Genomic DNA, 22,398 nt, shown 5'->3' on the forward strand with positions numbered 1-22,398 from the left:
TGCCTAATCGGAAGATGAGGTGCTATTCCTCTAGTTTGCGTTGAGCTTCACTGGAACATTGCAGCAGGCCAAGGACGGACATGTGGGCATGAAAGCAGGGTGGAGTGTTGAAATGGCAAGCTACAGGGAGGTCTGGGTCATGCTTGCGGACAGACTGAAGGTGTTCCGCAAAGCGGTCACCCCGTCTGCGTTTGGTCTCTCTAATGTAGAGGAGACCGCATTGGGAGCAGCAAATGCAGTGGACTAAATTGAGGGAAGTGCAAATGAAATGCTGCTTCACTTGAAAGGAGTATTTGGGCCCTTGGACGGTGAGGAGGGGGGAAGTAAAGGGGCAGGTGTTGCACTTTCTGTGGTTGCAGGGAAGGTGCCTTGGGAGGGGGTTGAGGTGTAGGGGGTGATGGAGGAGTGGACCAGGGTGTCCCGGAGGGAACGATCCCTGCAGAATGCCGCCGGGGGGTGGGGTGATGGGAAGATGTGTTTGGTGGTGGCATCATGCTGGAGTTGGCGGAAATGGTGGAGGATGATCCTTTAAATGTGGAGGCTGGTAGGGTGATACGTGAAGACAAGGGGGACCCTATCATGGTTCTGGGAGGGAGAGGAAGGTGTGAGTGCAGATGTGCGGTAGATGGGCCGGACACGGTTGAGGGCCCTGTCAACCACCGTGGGTGGAAAACCTCGGTTAAGGAAGAAGGAAGACATGTCAGAGGAACTGTTTTGGAAAGTGGCATCATCAGAACAGATGCAACGGAGGCAAAGGAACTGAGAGAATGGGCTGGAGTCCTTACAGGAAGTGGGGTGTGAGGAGCTGTGGTCGAGGTAGCTGTGGAAGTTGGTAGGCTTGTAATGAATATTGGTGGACAGTCTATCACCAGAAATAGGGACAGAGAGGTCAAGGAAGGGAAGGGAAGTGTCAGTGGTGGACCATGTGAAAATGATGGAGGGGTGGAAATTGGAAGCAAAATTAATAAATTTTTCCAGGTCCAGAGGACATGAAGTGGTGCCGAAGCAGTCATCGATGTACCGGAGAAAGAGTTGTGGGAGGGGGCCTGAGTAGGACTGGAACAAGGAATGTTCCACATACCCCATAAAGAGGCAGGCATAACTGGGGCCCATGCGGGCACCCATAGCCACACCTTTTATTTGGAGGAAGTGAGATGAGTTTAAGGAGAAATTGTTCAGTGAGAGAACAATTTCAGCCAGACAGAGAGTGGTGGTGGATGGGGATTGTTTAGTCCTCTGTTCAAGGAAGAAGCGGAGAGCCCTCAGACCATCCCGATGGGGGATGGAGGTGTAGAGGGATTGGACATCCATGATGAAGAGGAGGCGTTTGGGGTCCGGGAACTGGAAATTGTTGATATGATGTAGGGCGTCAGAGGAATCACGGATGTAGGTGGGAAGAGACTGGACAAGGGGAGAGAGAATGGAGTCAAGATAGCAAGAAATGAGTTCCGTGGGGCAGGAACAGGCTGACATGATTGGTCTGCCGGGACAGTCCTGTTTGTGGATTTTGGGTAGGAGGTAGAAACGGGCCGTCCGAAGTTGGGAGACTATCAGGTTGGAAGCTGTGGAGGGAAGATCTCCAGGGGAGATCTGAAGTCTTTTTGACACCTTGCTGTTGTGGGATTTAAACAATCTGGATTTCTAGTCTATTAACATGACCGCTACCCCTACACTGTTGAATATTATTTTCCACTTTTGAATTTAAATAACTTCCTGGGCTGAATTTTTCCATCGGCGAGCTGGGGGCGGGGCCCGCTTGCCGATGCGCAAAATGCCACGAGATGATGTCGGGGGGAACTCCCAAAGTCATCCCGCCCCATTTAAATTTTCAGGAAGGCGGGGGCACAGCAAAATCAGCTGTGGGCCCGCCGACCTGTCAATGGCCAATTGAGGCCATTGACAGGATCATTAAAACAATTAAAGGACCTGCCCGTCCAACCTTAAGGTTGTTGGGCAGGCCAGGAGCCCCGGCAGGGAATAGAAAAACATGAAACCTCATCCACTGGCGGGTAAGGTTTTAAAAAGTTGAATAAAGTTTTAATGAAATTTATTAACATGTCCCAGCTCGTGTGGCATTGTCACATGAGGGGAAAATGTTAAGGATTTTTTTTTTCTCTATTTTTAATGTTTATACAACTGTCAGCGATCTCCCTGAGGCGGCACTTAGCCTCAGGGAGATGTGAGCTCTGTCGTGCGCATGCGTGAAAGAGCGCACTCTCGCATTTGGGGAATCTCCCCCCCCCCGCCCGCACAGGAAGTGCATAGCGCTTCCCGTCGGGCGTCACGCTGGGTGGGCCTTAATTGGCCTGCCCACGTAAAATAGGGGCGGCGCCCGCTTCTCTGGCAGGGATCAGCTCCCCGCCCGCCGGAGATTGGGTCGGGCCTGCCCGCCCGGTAGGCTGAAAATTCTGCCCTCTAACTCTGGATTCTCGATGATGGAAGAGTTGCTTCCTAGCAACATTGTTAATTCTTTGTTAAGCACTTCGATCAGGTTACCTGTTAACCTCACTCCGGGAAATGTAACCTAACTTAACCAGTTTATCAATTAAGGAGATCACATATTGAGAATAATTCAGCCAAGTCAGAGCTGATGTTTCCTGTTTCTGTGTACTGATTCTGCAGGATTCTTTTGAAGCATACAATGGAAAATAACCATGCTTCATTAACAACTGAGCTGTTGTCATAATTAGTTGTGTAACACATTACAAAACAATATTTCCAGAAGCAAAGCATCATTCCATTGGATATTTATGAGATGCACAATGAGGATCTTTTATCCTTTTTGGCAGCTTTTATACTCCAATATTATATAAAATTCACTCAGATTTACATATTTATTTATTGAAATTGGAATGTCCTTAACTAAATTATTTGTTCAATGTTCTTTGGTAAGTAATAGAATGCTTGTAAGGAATCTTCACCAGACAAAGTTTTGTACAATTCTTTGAGGAAATATTCTCAGTACAAAATATGCTTCTTATTCATCCTATAATTGGGTAATTGTGTCTTTGTTATATCAATGGCATTATCTACTTTGAATGTGGATCTTGAACTGGGGATCTCAACAACTATGATAAAAGCAAAAAACTGAGGATGCTGGAAATCAAAAACAAAAACAAAAATACCTGGAAAAACTCAGCAGGTCTGGCAGCATCTGCGGAGAGGAATACAGTTAACGTTTCGAGTCCGCATGACTCTTCAACAGAACTAAGGAAAAATAGAAAAGGAGTGAAATATAACCTGGTTTAAGGTGGGGTGGGGGGGGGGGGGGCGTTGGGACAAGAGAGCTGGATAGAGGGCCAGTGATAGGTGGAGATAACCAAAAGATGTCACAGACAAAAGAACAAAGCGGTGTTGAAGGTGGTGATATTATCTAAAGCAATGTGCTAATTAAGGGTAGAAAGCAGGACGAGCAAGGTACAGATAGCCCTAGTGAGGGTGAAGGAATTGAAAAAGGCTAAAAGGTAGAGATAAAACAATGGATGGAAATACATTTTAAAATAATGCAAGTAGGTGGGAAAAGAAAAATCTATATAAATTATTGGAAAAAACAAAAACAAAAAGGAGGGGGAAAAATCAGAAAGGGGGTGGGGATGGAGGAGAGAGTTCATGATCTAAAATTGTTGAACTCAATATTCAGTCCGAAAGGCTGTAAAGTGCCACGTCGGAAGATGAGGTGCTGTTCCTCCAGTTTGCGTTGAGCATCACTGGAACAATGCAGCAAGCCAAGGACGGGCATGTGGGTATGAGAGCAGGGTGGAGTGTTGAAATGGCAAGCGACAGGGAGGTCTGGGTAATGCTTGCGGACAGACCGAAGGTGTTCTGCAAAGCGGTCACCCAGTCTGCGTTTGGTTTCTCCAATGTAGAGGAAACCGCATTGGGAGCAACGAATGCAGAAGACTAAGTTGAGGGAAGTACAGGTGAAATGCTGCTTAACTTGAAATGAGTGTTTGGGCCCTTGGACGGTGAGGAGAGGGGAAGTAAAGGGGCAGGTGTTGAATCTTCTGTGGTTGCATGGGAAGGTGCCGTGGGAGACACTGATCACCATTGCAACCACCTCCTAAGCCTGGTTGGTCACGCCGCTGTCCATCCTTGCGACCAGAGCATCCATAGAGGACATCGTGGCAGGTCCCCCGGTGTTCCAGTGACGTGTCACTAAACCTGGGGGCTGCATTCTTTTTGCCTTTCGTGGACGTCTTCCCTGCAGTAGTCATGGGCTGGAAGCACTGTGATGTGTGTGCGCAGCTGGCCTTTAAATATGGTGCCCGGTGTGATGAAGTGGCGAAGTGATGGCATGGCGGGCGAATGACAGCCCGCCCACCATTGAAATGGTGCGTTTCCCGGGGACCCATTACTAATGCGGTGGGTTTGGGATGACCCATGAAAACCCGCCTTTGCGGCCAGTGGGTAAAACGTCACTTTGCTCGCCAGCTACCACACTTGGTGCAAATCTGGGACGATTCCGCCGAGTGGGTTGATTTTTGTCACACAACCACCTTCTTTCTCAATGTTAGCTGGTGAGACAGCATTTTCTTTTCACTCACTTACCACTTGAGGCCTGCCTGATGGAATTTTCAATCTGCCCTTGAATTATGGGGCAGTGCTTCAACTTGTTTTAAGCAAGAGCAGCCATGATTAGCGTTAATCATTAACACAATTAGATCGGAGTAGATATTTTGCACTACTCTGTGCACTTGGGGTTTGGTGTTATGTGCCCTTACATCCCGCAGAAATGAACATAGAGTGACCATATTAATTATACTTAAAGGAGGCATTTGTGGCTGCTTGGCATTGATAAATTCTTTTGAACAACTTTTGTAGGGTCAAGAGAAACATTTTCACTGAGCTAATAATAATCATCCTCCTGCTGTCTTCCACTCAATTGCACCCTTTCCTCCTTAATCATGCCCCCACCACATACACATACACTCTAAAGTATCCCTTTTGCCTCAGGTTTGTAGGGGAGGTACTAAATTGAACATCCTCCCATCAACCAGTGCTTTGTCGGCACTCAGATAGTGCTGTCTGCTGACCAACCTTATGAGAAGGAGGCCCAATTATGTAAATTGATTGGACCTCCAAGTGACAGCAATTTGTCAATGGTGCATAAGATCTGCCTGTCTAATGTCCATCGGAATCAAAATCCCCCCAACACTTCTGACAATACACTACTCACCCTAGCACTATATTAGACTAAAGTGTCAGCATTGATTGGTGTTGCTATTTTCATATACTAATGGATTAATGGGGGGAGCAGTTAGCCCAGTCAGCTGGACAGCCAGCATGTGGATCAGATTAACCCCAACAGCATGAGGTTCAATCCCTGTTCTGGCTGGGGTAGACTTAGTGCCTGCCTCCTCACCCTACCTGTAGTAAAAAAGTGTGGTACTTTGTCATTGTTCGGTGAATAATCGCCAAAGACCTGTCTTCAGGTAAGGAACTGAAGATGAAGAAGATTAATGTAGCTTTATCATCACTTTATTAATGTCCTTTTTTTCACAGTCATCAAGCTCCTTTTTTCAAGTGATCTACCCATCCAGAAGTAGCACCAAATACCATCATGGCTTTATTTCATTATTGTAAATATTCCCATTTCTATTTTGATCTTGATAGTTTCTTCTGTAAATGTTATTTTTTTAATCATCAGAGTGACATCTACCCTTGAATCAAGTAAAGCTTTTTAAGTCCTAGGAAATTCACAACAGTCCTTGATTTGTCTTGTAAGACCTTTCATGTTAAATATCTCAGATGGTGTCAGCTAATACCAATTGGGCTCTTTCTCATTCAGCATTCACTTTTCGACAAAGCACATTTATTAAATGTCACCTTTCCATGGGCCTCTTTAATTTTCTCATTAATTTTGCAGGGAGATGGTGACATAGTGCTAACATCATTGAACTAGTAATCCAGGGAACATGGGTTTAAATCCCACCATGGCAGCTGGTGGAATTTAAATTCAATTAATAAATATGGAATTGAAATGTACTCTGGTAATGGTGAACATGAAACCACTGTTGATTGATGTAAAAACCCCATCTGGCTCACTAATGTCCTTTAGGGAAGGAAATCTACCGTCCATCCTTATCTGGTCTGGCAAGTGACTCCTGACCCACAGCAATATGGCTGACTCTTAACTTGGAAATGGTGTGGCCAGCCATTCAGTTCAAGGGCATTAGGCAGCAAATGCTGGCCTTGCCAGTGATGCCCACATCCCAAGAAATAATAAAGAAAAAAAGCTTTTAAATTACTCTTGACTCGATCAATACCCGAATGCCTAGTGTACTAATATAATATTCCTCTCTCATATTAAAAAAACACATGAGTTCATTTCAAATGGTTAGTATTTGCATTAAAAGCAAGGAATGTCATACAATCATGTTCATCATTCTCTGCTGATTTTGCAGAGTACAGGTACAATGGGCTGAATGGTCTCATTTTTTTCTGTAACTTTCAGTGATTTGGGTATCCATCCACATTTGAATTAAACTTTTTCCTTGCTTCAATAACAATTTAATTCACATAAATTGCAGAAGTGGAGGCGGACATATGGCCTAATGTGTCTTCACTGATGCTAATTTTTCAACTGCAACTATTGGCTCTGATTGCATTCCCTTGTCCATTACAAATCACTAATTATAATTCTACTGATGTAATTCAGTAAAGCATTTTTTCCAGCACTGTATAGTATAAATATCTTCCATATTCGTAACTGTGGTAAATTTTATAGCTCAATAGATTATCCACTTTGGCTGGCTTGTGGACACAGAATCATGTTTCAGTTTTGCTCCTCACAAAGTTAATGTTATATAATGCAATTCCCCCTTTGCTCATATTTTCACACACCTGGATTAGTTCTGCAATCCTTCAAATTTTATTCTTTCTTCCATTTCTCTTAATAAATCCTGGTTATTGTTGTCCAATTGACCTTACTGGCTCTGAGATACCTTGCCAGAGACTTTGGAAACTTTGGCCTATGTATTTATCTCTTTGTGGAATGTAACTTCTGTTTTCCAACAAACCTTCCCTTCCAAAATTTATGTTGCAATAAATCTTATTTCCCCTGTGTCTTGGCTGCTCGAATCTCTGCCATGGACCTGTTATCATGTTTGGTTTGTTAAGTTGTCAAATGCAACAAGTATCCTGGTTACCCTTATTTTACTGTTTTTGCTAAAAGTTTTAGAATCTCTTCTCTTTTGAATGATGCAGGTGTAATGAGATTATGTATTTATTTAGAATTTTTCTTCCACATTTCTTTTCACTTAAATGGAAAATAAGTTTAACAATTTCACACCGTGAACTCTGTCTCCCGTTTTGGTTCTGTTATTTTGCCACGTTCTGATCTGAATCTTGTTTTTTATGTTTTGCTTTTGGACATAGCTGTTCATTATTCCGCCATTCACACTCACTCTGAAGAAATGCTTTATTTCTTTACTATAACCATTACCACAGCCCCTGCCTTTAAGCTCCATGACATCTTTGTCATTTAATCTCTCCTGCCTTCTACCCTAAACCAGGCCTTCCATTTTGTCCTTCATCATCCCTCACCGCCCACCACCCCCCCACCCCCCAACCTTCCTTTCAATGGCATGAAATCCATCACCTTCCTTTTTTAATTTCATGGGACGTGAGTGTCATTTGCAAGGCCAGCATTTGTTGCTCATCCCTAATTGCTCTTGAACAGAGTGGCTACTTCAGAGGGCAATTAAGTGTCAACCCACATTGCTGTGAGCCTGGAGCTACACGTAGGCCGGACCAGGTAAGGACGGCAGATTTCCTTCCCCAAAAGCAAACCATATGGGTCTTTAGAACAAATGATGACAGTTTCCATGGCCACCATTACTAAGACTAGCTTCATATCCCAGAGTTTTATGAATCGAATTTAAATTCCACCACTGTGTGGTGGGACTTGAACCCATGTCCCTAGAGCATTACCCTGGGCCTGTATATTACTGGTCTAGTGATGTTACAACTACACCACAATCTCCCTCTTCTACCTTCCTTCAGATCTGAAGAAGAATTATAATTGACTTGAAATGTTAGCTCTGTTTCTCTCTGTTAAGAACTTGTTTTTATTTCAGAGCTTCCACTAAAGCTGCCAAGCATATGACTATTGCTAGGGCCCAGCTGTAGCCTCCATTGATGTGGCCATACTTTCCAAAGTAAACTGCAGAGTGCCAAGGCCATGCAAATTGACATCACATGAGTTGGGAGTGAACGTCTTCACATTGTTAGCCATCGTGGTAAAACTCCTTCACCGACAAACTTCTTCCAATACCTTCTGCCTCTCCCTGTGTGATTTCAGGAGCTTTTGGCTCATCTCAGTCTGCAGAGACTGGAAAAGGACCTTGTTCTACAGTAAGCCATCTCCTGTGATACGTCTGGCACCAATGCCTGTAACTGCTTACTGGTGCTGGGTGGTTTAACATCTCTGACTCACTATCTGACCAGCCCAGGTTAATAACCTATTTGGTGGCTGGGAAGAATGGAGCATGTGACAATGCATTCACTTGAGGATTGTCCTCCACTGAGTGTCTTTGTGAAAGATAAAAGGCAAAAGAGGATAGCAGATAGAAGCTGGATCTTTGCAGGTGATTGTTTAGAAATGATGACTTGAAGGTTTTGAGCTTCTTGTACATCTTGTGAGATGAATGAAGGTTTCCTAGTAATATACACCTGCTCAGGTAAACTCCCAATCTTACCTTTCCTGATGGTGGGGAGTCGGGCGGGGGGTAATGGAGGAATGGGGGGATGGGGGCGGTGGCGGGCAGTGATCTCCAGGGTATCCTATTCTGCTTGGGTGAGCTGAAAGTATTTGTATAAAACTTTTTACAGCCTCAGTACATCCTAAAGAACTTTACAACAAATTAAGTACTTTTTGAAGTGTAATCATTGTTGTAAAGTAGGAGACATAGCCAATTTGCATGCAGCAAGGCTCTCTTCCAGCAAAAAAATCAAAATAAGGAATGCAACCATGATTAAATAGGCTTCTGGAGTCAGACAGGAAACTGTGCACAGCAAAAACAGAAACAGAAATACCTGGAAAAACTCAGCAGGTCTGGCAGCATCGGCGGAGAAGAGCACAGTTGACGTTACGAGTCCTCATGACCCTTCAACAGAACTAAGTAAAAATAGGAATGGGATGAAATATAAGCTGGTTTAAGGGGGGAGGGGGGGGTTGTTGGGACAAGCAGCCAGTGATAGGAGGAGATAACCAAAAGATGTCACAGACAAAAGAACAAAGAGGTGTTGAAGGTGGTGATTTAATTAACTGTGCACAGCAAGTGGGCAGGCTGTTTGATTCTCAATGAGATTAGGAGAACAGGACAGCACTGAAATGGTAATAATACCTGGAAGTGGAACTCACAATAAGGAGGGTGGTGGCTTAGTGGTAATGTCATTGGGCTGGTAATGTGGAAACCCAAGTAAAGGCTCTGGGAGCACAGATTAAAATCCCACCACAACAACTGGAATTTAAATTCAAGTTGACTAAATCTTGAGTTGAAAGCTAAACTATCATTGATTGCCATAAGAACCCATTTGGTTCACTAATGCCCTTTAGGGAAGGAAATCTGCTGTCCTTTACCTGCTCTGGCCTACATGTGACTCCAGACCCACAGCAATATAGTTGACTTTTAACTGCCCTCTGAAAGGGGCTAGCAAGGCACTCAGCTGTATCAAACTGCTAAAATGAATAAAATGCAATGGACCACCTGGCATTGACCTAGGCACTTGAACTCACAGTGACAAACCCAGCCCTGTCGACCCTGCAAAATTCTCTTTACTAACATCTGCAGGATTGTGCCAAAATTGGGAGAGCTGGCCCACAGATTAGGCAAGCAACAGCCTGACATAGTCATATTCACAGAATCATACCTACAATGGCCTAGATACCACCATCACCATTCCTGAGTATGTCCTGTCCCACCAGAAGGACAGATCCAGCAGATGCCACAGCACAGTGGTATACAGTTTGGAGGCAGTTTCCTTGGGAGTCCTCAATATTGTTTCTGGACTTCATGAAGTCTCATGGCATCTAGTCAAACATGGGCAAGGACACCTCCTGCTAATTACCACCTACAGTGCCCTCTCAACTGATAAATCAGTACTCCTCCATGTTGAAATCCATTTGGAAGAAGCACTGAGGATATCAAGGGTGCAGAATACACTCTAGGTGAGGGAATTTAATGCTCGTCACCAAGGGTGGCTTGGTGGCACCACTACAGACCGAGCTGGCCAAGTCCAAAAGGAAAAAGCTGCTAGACTGTCTCTGCGGCAGGTGGTTAGGGAACAAGAAGAATAACCTAATTGACCCGTCTTCACCAATCTACCTGTCACACATGAATCTGTCCATGACAATACTGGTAGGAGTGATCACCACGCAGTCCTTGTGGAGATGAAGCCATGTCTTCACATTAAGGATATCCTCCAACATGTTGTGTGGCACTACCACCATATTAAATGGAATAGATTTTGAACAGATCTAGCAATTCAAAACTGGGCATCCATGATGTGCTGTGGGCCACCATCAGCAGCATATTTGTACATATCACTCCCGAGGTGAGGCGAGAGTGACTGCCCTTGACATCAAGGCAGCATTTGACCCAGTGTGGCTTCAAGGAGCCCTAGCAAAACTGGAGTCAATGGGAATCAGGGGGAAAGCTCTCCACTGGTTGGGGTCATACCTAGCACAAAGAAAGATGGTTGTCGTTGTTGGAGGTCAATTATCTCAGTCCCAGGACATCACTGCGGGAGTTCCTCAGGTTTGTGTCCTAGGCCCAATCATCCACAGCTGCTTCATCAATGACCTTCCTTCCATCATAAGGTCAGAATTTTGGAGATTTACTGATAACTGCACAATGTTCAGCACAATTCGCGACTCCTCAGGTACTGAAGCAGTCCATGTCCAAGTGCAGCAAGACCTGGACAACATTCAGGCTGATAAGTGGCAAATAACCCTCTCACACTACACAAACACAAATAATGACCATCTCCAACAAGAGACAATCCAACCATCAACCCATGACATTCAATTTCATTGCCATCACTGAACCCCCCCACTATCAACATCCTGGGGGTTACTATTGACCAGAAACTGAACTCCACCAGTCATATAAATACTGTGACTATAAGAGCTGGTCAGAGGCTGGGAATTCAGCTGCAAGTAACTCACTTCCTGCCTCCCCAAAGCCTGTCCACCATCTACAAGGCACAAGTCAGGAGTGTGATAGAATACTCCCCACTTACCTGGATGAGTGCAACTCCAACAACACTCAAGAAGCTTGACACCGTCCAGGATAAAGCAGCCCAATTAATCGGCACCCCATCTACCACCTTAAACATTTACTCCCTTCACCACAGACACACAACAGCAGCAGTGTGTACCATCTACAAGAAGCACTGCAGGAATTCACCAAGGCTCCTTAGACAGCACCTTCCAAACCCACGATTGCTACCATCTAGAAGAACAAGGGCAGCAAACACATGGGAACACCACCACCTGGACGCTGCCCTCCAAGCCACTCAGCATCCTGACATGGAAATATGTCGCTGGGTCAAAACCCTGGAACCCCCTTCCTAACAGCACTGTTGGTGTACCTACACCACATGGAGTGCTGTGGTTCAAGAAGGCAGCTCACCACCACCATCTCAAGGGTATTAAGGATGGGTAATAAATGCTGGACCAGCCAACGGTGCCCACATCCCACGAATGAATGAAAAAAAACCACCCTGCCTACCCACACGATTTGCACCCTGAGTTAAAATCAGGCTTTGCCTCTTATTTGATTTGTGCAACTATTTGGCTATAAATACCTCAATTGCATCTGCCGTGTTGTTCTCCAATATTCTAAGTGATTTTAGTTGATATTTACACTCAATTTTCCAATCATAACTACAGCACCAATGGAATAGAGGACAGCATAACTCACTTACTGGCTCACATCCTTTTTTTAACCAGCTTATTGACAGTTTCTAGTTATTCAGACATAAATTTCCAACTGACCTTATTTATGTCTTGCAATCTGCTGCCCCACTCTCTCTAAGGCGTTTCGGTTGATCTGCTAATTCTGCAGCAGTGACAAACGGCACTTGACCAAGTCTCAAGGAGACACAGATTTAACTTGTCAGTCTTTTAAGACTATACCAGCTGAAGCCAGATTTCAGCACTGCCATGGAAGTACTTTTAACACTTCAAACCAATTATTTGGGACCAATGAGTGAGCTCTCTATTTTGAAAGCACAATTTTTTTTGCAGTAAATTCTTCGGCTGATTTAAGGGTGGAGCTAATGAATCTCCATGAGCAGCACTTTCATTCTTACTAGTTGCACATGGCCAAACAATATGACACCTTAAATTCTAATGCCTTAAACCAAGAATCTGTACTTTTTAAACATCAAAAGGCAAAGAAAAGCTTTTGAAACTCGAACTGTGTACCTGTTGAAACATGGAAGACACAAAGAAGGTTTAAAAAGAGTTAGCAGCTTCTAAAGAACCCAAATAGTCGCTACTGTTTGACCATCAATTATTGACCATTAAATTAAATACCTGCCTGCCCATCTGTGATACGATAGACATCAGCTGTGTTATCCCAGGTATCAACTGGCTCCAAGTATTTCTCACCCTGCATATTTCTAATGGATTTTGGAGTATTCCTGTTAGAAATGATCAGTACGAATTTTCTTTACCCTTTGAGGGCACAATCAACATGGACTTGTCTGCCCGGAGCTTTGGCAATGCCTCAGTTACCCTTCATAACAGAGTTGCAATGCTGTTAAGAGTATTTCTAAATTAGAAAGTTTGCTGTAATAAGGAGATAATCTGCTGATAGCATCCAAAATACTGTTTAGTGAATTTGCTTGAATTGTTAAATGACAGAATATGGAAATATATAAGAAAGGAAGTTATGCTACAGTTGTACAGGACCTCGGAGATGACATCTGGAGTACTGTGTACAGTTTTAGTCTCCTTACTTAAGAAAGGATGTAATTGCTTTAGAAGCAGTTCAGAGAAAGTTCACTCGACTAATTCCTGAGATGAAAGGGTTATCATATGAGGAAAGCTTAAGCAGGCTGAGCTATACCCACTGGAGGAACGAGAAGTGATCTGATTGAAACACATAAGATCTTGAGGGGACTTGACAGGGTGAATGCTGAGAGGATGTTTTCCCTTGCAGCGATACTAGAACCGGGGGACACAATTTAAAAATTAGGTGTCTCCCATTTAAGACAGAGATAAGGAGAATTTTTTTTCACTCAGAGGGTTATTTGTCTGCGGAATTCTCTTCCCCAGAGACCAGTGGAGGTTGGGTCATTGAATATGTTAAAGGCTGAGTTAGATAGATTCTTGATCAGCAAGGGAGTCAAGGATTAAGATGGGTAGACAAGAAAGTAGAGTTGAGGCCACAATCAGATCAGCCATGATCTTATTGAATGGCAGACCAAGCTTGAAGGGCCGAATGGCCTACTCGTGTTCCTAATTGTTGCCTTTGTTTATGCCTGAAAGGCTAACTGGGGGCACAAAAGTAAAACACTTTTGTTATGGAAACCTGAAATATAAACAAGAAATGTGGAAAAGCTGAGCAGGTCTAGCAGCACCTGTGGAGAGAGAATCTGAGTCAACATTTCAGGTCAATATGGCTAATTGGGAAGATTTGCATAAAGTAATTGATAAATTGAGAGGCCAAGCTATAATTCACTAATGAAGGACTGGGGAAGAGCATCCAATACACCTGGTATCATGGGGATCAATGTAAACCCTATAAAAAGAAAGGTGAAGATTTTGCCTTGCATACCCAGGTAAACAAAAGCCATTAATATGGAGATGACATGTGGAAGGAGAGGAGAAGGGAAACACATGGTGCGCTGATAGAAGAGGAGAAAATGGTGCTACAAATCCTACAAATATAAAAATAGTATTGAAACAAAAGAATAGCACAACAGAACCAGACTTAGAGAAACCACATGTCCAGTCCAACTAAATAAGCTCAATGTGAAAGAACTGGACGTAATACAATCATTAACTATTTTAAAAATATGTGCTCTTTCTGATTTTATCAGACATGTAAAAATGAGTTTGAATATATCAACAAAATTATGTCAGGGATGTTATTCAAAACTAACCGACAAAACAATAGGACTGAGATTTTCTGTGCCCACTGGCGTTGGGCGTGTTCGGTGGCGTGAGAGGACAATATGGCATGATCGGTTTGAAGACAGCTTGAAACCAGTTTGCGATTGTCCACTCAGCCCGCTGATGGTGGGGCACATTTCCCACCATCGGGCATTGGAAACCTCATTGTAATACATCTGCATATCACTATTAGGCCTGCCCAATGGGTTCATCCCCCCCCCTGCACTGGATCATCTGCTCACGTCGGTGGGACGTGTTTCACAACAATACATAAGCAACATGCAGTTCGCTTGGGACTTCAAGGTTTGTTTGTCTACCTTGCCTCGGTCAGCACACGCAGTCATCAGCACCAGGCTTCACAGGCAGCACCACATCACTTTTAGGGGGGCTCACGGCAGGTCTCTACCTACCAATTCAGGCATATGTGGGTGGCTTTTCAATAGCTGCAGGGCTAGGGCTTGCTTGGTGAAGTGGGGGAAATAGCCTCAGGCAAGGGAGGAGACTGCAGGATGAGGGCTGTACTGGAAAAGGAGGGTAACCCAGGGCATGCGTGGGGGCACATGTTGACCTGTGCAAGTGGCCTCAAGATGATGAGGGCTGAGGAGGCAGTCTCCAGAGGAGATGAGGCCAGATAGACATGTGAGGGTATGTGTGTGAGAATGGGCGGTGATATCTCTAGAACTGGCAGTGAGTGAGATGCCAGTGAATGTGTGATGGGCTTGAGTGTGTGAGTTTAGAGTGATGAGATGGCTGCCATGGATGAGGTCATTCATCCCCTATCTGCATTGGATGGCCAAACTCTTCTGTGCAGCATTGGCACTGATCACCACTGCCACTGCCTCCCAAGCCTGGTTGGTCACACCACTGCCCTTCCTGCACCCAAAGCAGGGGTAGAAGACATTGTAGAAGGTGTCCATGGCAACCAAAAGGCATTCCAGTGACCCGTCACTAAACCTGGGGACCGCAGAACTTTTGCCTTAGGTGGACATTTCTGCTGTAATCCTGGGCCGGAAACACTGAGATTGTGTGCACGTCTGGACTTTAAATATGGTGCCTGGTGTGATGAAGTGGTGAGGTGATAACATGGTGGGAGAATGAGAGCCCGTCCGCTGTTGAAACAGCGTGTTTCCCGGGAATGCAGAACTAATGCGGCAGGTTTGGGACAATACGGCATAAAAACCCGCCATTGCGGTTGGCATGTAAAACATTGTTTTACCCGCCCATTACTGCAATTGGTGCAAATCTTAACTGTAATAAGTTTGCATTTAATTATTGTGGCCGCTCGGCAGAATCACCTCCCAATGTCAAATTTAAATCCCACGACGGCATGATTTCATGACAGCGTGATTTTCAACTGGCTTTAAAAGGCACACACCTGGCGACCTCAATTTCGAGTGCACATCGGAAATGAGTTCACACAATTTTGGGCAGTGCTTGCGATGATCCCAGGGGCTCTGTGGATTCGGGAGGGGTGGGGCACAGGCAAATCTCTGCAGCGGCTTCTTCATGGCTGGCTTGTGGTGACAGGGCAAAGGCGACAGTGCAAAGGGGGGGAAGGGGGAGAAGGCAACCTTGGGGCAAGGGCAACAATGCAAGGGGGTGGGGTCATGGTAGCACTGACTGAAGTTTGAGCACAAACACGTGGGGTAGTGGGGGTGAGGAGGGAGGGGAAGAAGACTGCCGGACTAATGGCAAAATGTATCAAAGATGAGCACCCCACTGTAGTTGAGAGCGTTTAGTTTGAGCTCAGTTGACACGCTTGGGGTCAATCTAGTCAAGTAACTGCGCCTACTCAAGCAGTACTAATTCCTCACAGTGCCAATGATTGTTTCTCTACTGTTAACCCCTCGCCCGCACACTTCAAATTCAAATGAGTGTTATGGTGCTGCAGAACCATTGCCTGACTGGGTAAGCCTGAGGATTCTGTTGGGAAAGGTGGCCATCGAACACTGCTGGAGGGATATGCTCCTAGCCCATTGCATTATGTTTCAGTTAACATTGAAAAAGTCATCCTCATGGTACAAGCACACCACGAGGACTTGGCGTGGTAGGGACATGTGACTGAGTTCAGATTTAAGGATTCAGTTGAGTGGCCAAAGGTGCTTCCACTTGGTCATATGGGGTAGTATGGGGTGGGGTGGGGTGACGCTGGGTGTGGGCATGGTGAACCATCACGTGCACTAAACACTGGGTATCCATGTGGTGGCCTGGACTCTCCGGCATGTGTTAAGGGGCCTTGAGAGGCAGCTGCACATGATGACTTGACCAAGAGTAGTCCTTAGGAGACAATTGAGGACCCTCACGTTTCTCTCTTTGATACTGCAGTAAGGAGACCATCAGGAACATGGAGTCTGGTGATCTTGCTGTCTGCCTCACTGCTTATAGGCAGAAGAGAGGAAGGAGAAGAATGCGATGGAGGCGCCTGTCTTGCCAAAGGGAAGAGCAAGGCCAAGGGGTGGAACAGCCTCCTCCACACGTAGAGGATGAACCCCACTGAGCTGTTGTTTGTAGGTGCATCGCTAGGCCCAGGGTCTGTAGATGACGCATGTGCTACCTGGAGGTAAGTGAGAACCAATGTTGCCAATGCCTGCACGTGTCAAGGGAACTGGTAATGCATATATGCCACCTTCTGCAGGATTGGCACCACGGGGACTCGGAGGGCACCCACTGCCATTGGCATCTGAAGATACCACCGCGCTTAATTTCTACAGCAGTGGCTCCTTCCAGGGCCTGCAATGGGGACCTTTGTGGGATCTTGCAAGCCTCCACCCACAAATGTATCCAGAAAGTCATGGATACCCTTTTTGCCAAGGCACACACCTTTGTCAATTTTTACAGGGAAGCCAGAAAGCAAGAGTCCTGGAATTTTCTCAGATTTCTAGATTCCCACGGGTGCCGGGTGCCATTAGCTGCATTCACATGGCTCTTACATCTCCCTGGTAATAAACTGTCCAGTATGTGAACTGTAAAGGCTTCCACTCTCTCGATCTTCAGCTGTTCTGCGGCCATAACAAACAGATTATACAAGATAACGCAGAAGGGCCCATGACTTGTACCCACAAAGGACATGGCTGATGACACCCATGCGGCGGCCTCAGACTCTTGGTGAGAGAAGGTACAATAAGGCTCACGCTGCAACCCGGAGTTTGGTTGAGCACACCATTGGCATCCTGAAAATGAGGTTCTGGTGCCCGGACAGATCTGGTGAAGCACTGCAGCACATTCCCCAGAGAGTGTTGCACATTATTGTGGCTTGTTGCAAATTACACAACCTGGTGATGCAAAGGTGCGAGGACCTGGAAGATGAGGAGATGCAAGAGATGCACATATCCTCCAGTGAGGAGGAAGTCAAAGTGGATGAGGGTGATGAGGTCCTGGAAGGCGAGGGTACAGGCGATGAGGCCATTGCACTGGCCAGATGAGGCAGGCGTAGTCATTATGCCCTCATTGCCGCAAACTTCCAGGAGGATGATGATGAGACGTGGTGAGGACGCTCTTGAGATCTTCTCATTGCATCTGGGGATGTCTGACGCCTGTCTGGCTGAGGACAGCGCACACAGGCTCTGTGAAGAGGCTCATATCATCAAGACTGAGAAACAGTGGCCACATGGACTTTAAGACAAATTGATCCTTTGACAGGTTTCATCACCTGTTCCCTTCAGCACCACACCTACACCTGTCAGGAATGGTGACGAGATGGGGGGGAAGCCCTGCCTTAAAGGTGCTGAGAGCAAACAGAACACATCACGGAACCCAGAGATGCTTGGGTACGAGATTCTTGCAGCAAACACAAGGCACATGGAGATCAGGCATCACTGATCTGGACAGTAACTTTCAAGCTGGACAACCAATGTGCTTAAAAGGTTACGTTATACACAGGAGAGAGGCCCTGGACTATGACAGTAGCCTTCAATTTGTGCAGGAAACAAGGTTTCACATCTGATTAACACGAACACAGCTCAACATAACAGGGGAGCCATAGACAAGGAGACATACATAGGAGTGTATTTACAATGGCCAACATTAAGTACAAGTGATTAATACCCATGCCCACATTGTGCAACTGAATCATCTTGACCTTTCTAATCCTGCTGCTATGTCCTGGTTCTCCCCCAACAGCCACAGCGGAGGTGGAGGTGACCTGCTGACTGCCAAGCCCTGTTGTCTGTGATGATCTTGGCAGGCATCCTCTGAGGGCTGAGACCTGGAGGGCCCTGGCCTGCTTTCAGTGTCTGGCAGTGCCACCCTCCTCGGACAGTGGAGCTGGAGCTGCTGGGTCATAGGAAGAGAGGAATCGGATGGGCCGGGCACTCCCGGAATCACCTGAGCGGATTGCACCGGGGCGTGTACCTGCTGATCCTCCTCCCTATGGGTACCCGAGAGCCCCTGGCTGACTCCTTGAGAGAAAGGTGCAGTTGGAGTGAGCTCAAGATGCCCTGCACCCCCTCTAGCGTTGGCATTGATGGATGTCTGGAAGTTTTTCAACGATGGGGGTGAAGCTCCTGCAGCAGTGCAGGAATAATGACCTGGACCAAGGTCCCCATGGCGGCTGCCATCCTACCAGTGTTGGCCTCAGTGTGTTGGCATGCCAGCGCTATCACCTCAGCCTGAAGACGAACGGACTCCTCCATCATGCCTTGCAATCTGACGAGTGCAGCGGATATCCCTTCCTCATGTTTCCGAGCTTGTTTTTGCAGCTCCAGCAACTGAGATATGACCAAGTCCAGAGCCTCCTCATCTGACTCAGACTCAGCAGATGTCTATCTTTCAGCAGCCCTCTGAGTGCCGGCAACCTGGGAAGTCCCTGCACCCGCCTGTTGTGAATCATACAGTGTCAGGTGCTCACCAAATGTGACTTTGAGGCTACTCTAGAAATAGGTCCCACTGAGGTGTGTGTCTCTGCACTAGTGAAGCGTATGGAATCACCTTGACCTTTCTAACCCTGCTGCTATGTCCTGGTTCTCCCCCAACAGCCACAGTGGAGGTGGCGATGACCTGCTGACTGCCAAGCCCTGTTGTGACGGGGCACAGTGACGGGTCTTCAATTAGGGTGTCATCGGATTCCTCTTCTTAGGTGTCTTCGAGGTTTGAGACAAGAACTCGGTTTGTGTACCCCTCGGCTGCTTTCCATACGTGCCTGTGAAAGCAAGGAGAGATAATTAGTGCATGGCAGGGGACTGTGGAACAGGGGGACTCACTCACAGCATGATTGTCTGATGGATGATGCACTGCTGGATCCTCACTTGGTTGAGTGCTGCCGATCTCACTGTCAGCACAAAAATGATCCAGATCCATGTCGGCCAACTGGAGGGAGATATTTTCAAGGTCTGTGAGGACCTTGATATCAGATACCCTCCTCCAGCCTGCGACCTCTCCCTTTTGTTGTGTGCCAGCTTGTCCTGCATGAATACAGATGGAGAAAGCGTAAGCAAGATGCCTGCCAGGTAAATGAGAAGGATGCCTGGCACATGTGGCTGCTGAGTGGTGCCATGGGTGGGATGAGGACACAATCCACAGTGTAGATGAAGGCGTGCGAGAGAGTGAATGATGATGCCCCGTGAACTAGCAGTGAATGAGATCCCTGTGGACGTGCGATGGGTTTGTAATTGTGTGAGTTGAAAGTAATGGGAAGAGTGACTTACCATGGTGGAACAGAAGACATCATTCATCCTCTTTCAGCACGGGGTGGCTGCCCTCTTTTGCAGCACGTTGGCATTGACCAGCATTGCCACCACCTCTCATGCTGGATTGGTGACCTTGCTTGCTGGTCTTTGCCCAGAGCTGGCGTAGAGGACTTCGCGGTGGGCCTCCACTGCATCCAGTAGTTGCCCGAGGGAGGTGTTGCTAAATTTGAGGGCAGTATGTTTCCTCCCTTTGGCAGCCATGACTTTCCAGCAGCTTTCAATCACTTAAAGAGTGCTAGATCTGTGCAGGGGTACCCTTTAAATATGCCGCCTGGATTACTGAAGGCCTGAAGTGACGGCAGGGCGGGCGAATCATAGGCCACAATGCCAGCGATCCAACGTGAAAGCCAGGCCTCTGCATTTTTTAAACTGAAGTGCCACATGATATGATGGGAAACGCCGCCATTGCCGTTGGTGGATCAAATGCTGCTTTCTCCGCCCAATATCGGACTTTGCCGATTTCTAGGATGATCCTGCCTGAGGACTCAGGAAAGAGGGATAAAATATTATAAAGCCTATAAAAGCAAGGCAAAATACTGTGGCCATCACAACAGTCTTTATGCCTGTTGGATCAACAAGATTCACCATATTAAAACACCAAAACTATGGGTCCCCAACTCAAAACAAAACAAATCAATGAGAAGATAGTGGTGCTAGTACAACAACATAATGTAACTTGCCTCCAAGTGAGACGGCCTGCGAAGAATGAGACAAACGAACATACGAATTAAGAGCAGGGGTAGGCCACTCAGCTCCTCGAGGCTGCTCTGCCATTCAATAAGATCATGGCTGATCTGATTTTGACCTCAATATCAGTTCCCAGCCCACCCTGTATACCCTTTGACTCCCTTGTTAGTTAAAAATCTATCTACCTCTGCCTTAAAAATATTCAATGCCCCTGCCTCTACCATTCTCTGACAAAGAAAGTTTCACAGACTCACGACCTTCTGAGTGGAAAGAAATTCTCCTCGTCTCCATCTTAAATGGGACAATCCTTATTTTTAAATTATGTCCCCAAGTTCTGGTTTTCCCCACATACAAAACATCCTTTCAACACCCAATCTGTCAATGGCCCTCAGGATCGTATAAGCTTCAATACGATCATCTCTCAATCATCTAAACTCCAATGGATATGATCCCAGCCTATCCAAATTTTCCTATGAGATAAGCCCTTCATCACAGGAATCAGTCGAGTGAGTCTTCTCTGAGCTGCTTCTAATGCAATTATGTCCTTTCTTAAATAAACAGACCAAAACTGTACACAGTGCTCCAGATGTGGTCCCATCAGTGCCCTCTACAACCGTAGCAAAACATCCCTACTTTTATATTCCATTCCGCTTGCAATAAACAAGGGGAATTCCATTTACCTTTCCAATCACTTGTTCTAACTGCGTACTAACCTTTTATGGTTCATGTGCCAGAACATCCAGATCCCTCTATATATCAGAGTTCTGCAACCTCTCTTCATTTAGAAAATACACTGCTTTTCTATCTGTCCTTCCAAAGTGGCCAAGTTCATATTTCCCCACACATTATACACCATCTGCCAAATTTTTGCCCACTCACTTAATCTACCCATATCCTTTTCCAGACTCCTTATGCCCTTTTCACAACTTACTTTCTTACCCTCTTTGTGTCATCAACAAATTTAGCAACTACACATTTGGTCCCTTCATTGAAATCATTGATATAGATTGTAAATAGTTAATGCCCCAGCCCTGACCCCTGTGGCACTCCACTTGTTACATCCTGCCAACCTGAAAATGACCTGTTTATGCCAACTCTCTGCTAACCAATCCTCTAGCCATGCAAATATGTTACTCCTTACACCATGAGCTCTTATTTTGTGTAATGCCTTTTGAAATAGCACTTTGTCAAGAGCCTTCTGGAAATCTAAATACACCACATCCACAGGTTCCCCTGTATCCGTAATCCAAGCAACCCAATATATCGGCAATAAAACCACCCCTACGCTCCTCAGTCTGAAATCCATAATCCACAGAACAAGAACCTCACAAAAAATATTGTGAACATGCTACAAGGTAATAAACAAACAAAGGAAGTAAATACATTTTTAAAAATCATGCACAGTGAGAAACAACATGAAGTGTGGAATTAGATTCCAGGACTAGGTTGGCCCAAATGGGACTAGAAGTACTCAATTAGCAGTATTAGCTGTCATATTGATCATGATATGCCTGCTGCATCCAACATTGAGGGGTCTCGAGAACAAATAGCCAAGGCAGTACACAAAAGCAGCCCATAAAGAGAGAGGCAGACAACAGGAAGGGGTAGTTACAATTGTTGATTCATACAACATTCAAAACAAAACAAGTAAGGAATGCTGAAACATGGCAGATGATTCGATAGAGTTACCCGAGGGACAGGAGATTAAATTAATTATGGTATGAAGACAAAGTAACTCTCTGTTAGTGAATGGAATTTTGATGAACTAAAATCAGCTTCAAGAAGTCCAGCAACAGGCATTTGAATCAATTGTGGTGCAAGGATGTGAACAAAAATCACATTGTAAAGAAAGAAAAAAATTATTACATATATTTCATGTCCTCATAATGCCTCAGTTTG

The sequence above is a fragment of the Cetorhinus maximus genome, chromosome 4, assembly GCF_964194155.1.
Source record: "Cetorhinus maximus chromosome 4, sCetMax3.hap1.1, whole genome shotgun sequence".
In the NCBI taxonomy this organism is placed as follows: Eukaryota; Metazoa; Chordata; class Chondrichthyes; order Lamniformes; family Cetorhinidae; genus Cetorhinus; species Cetorhinus maximus.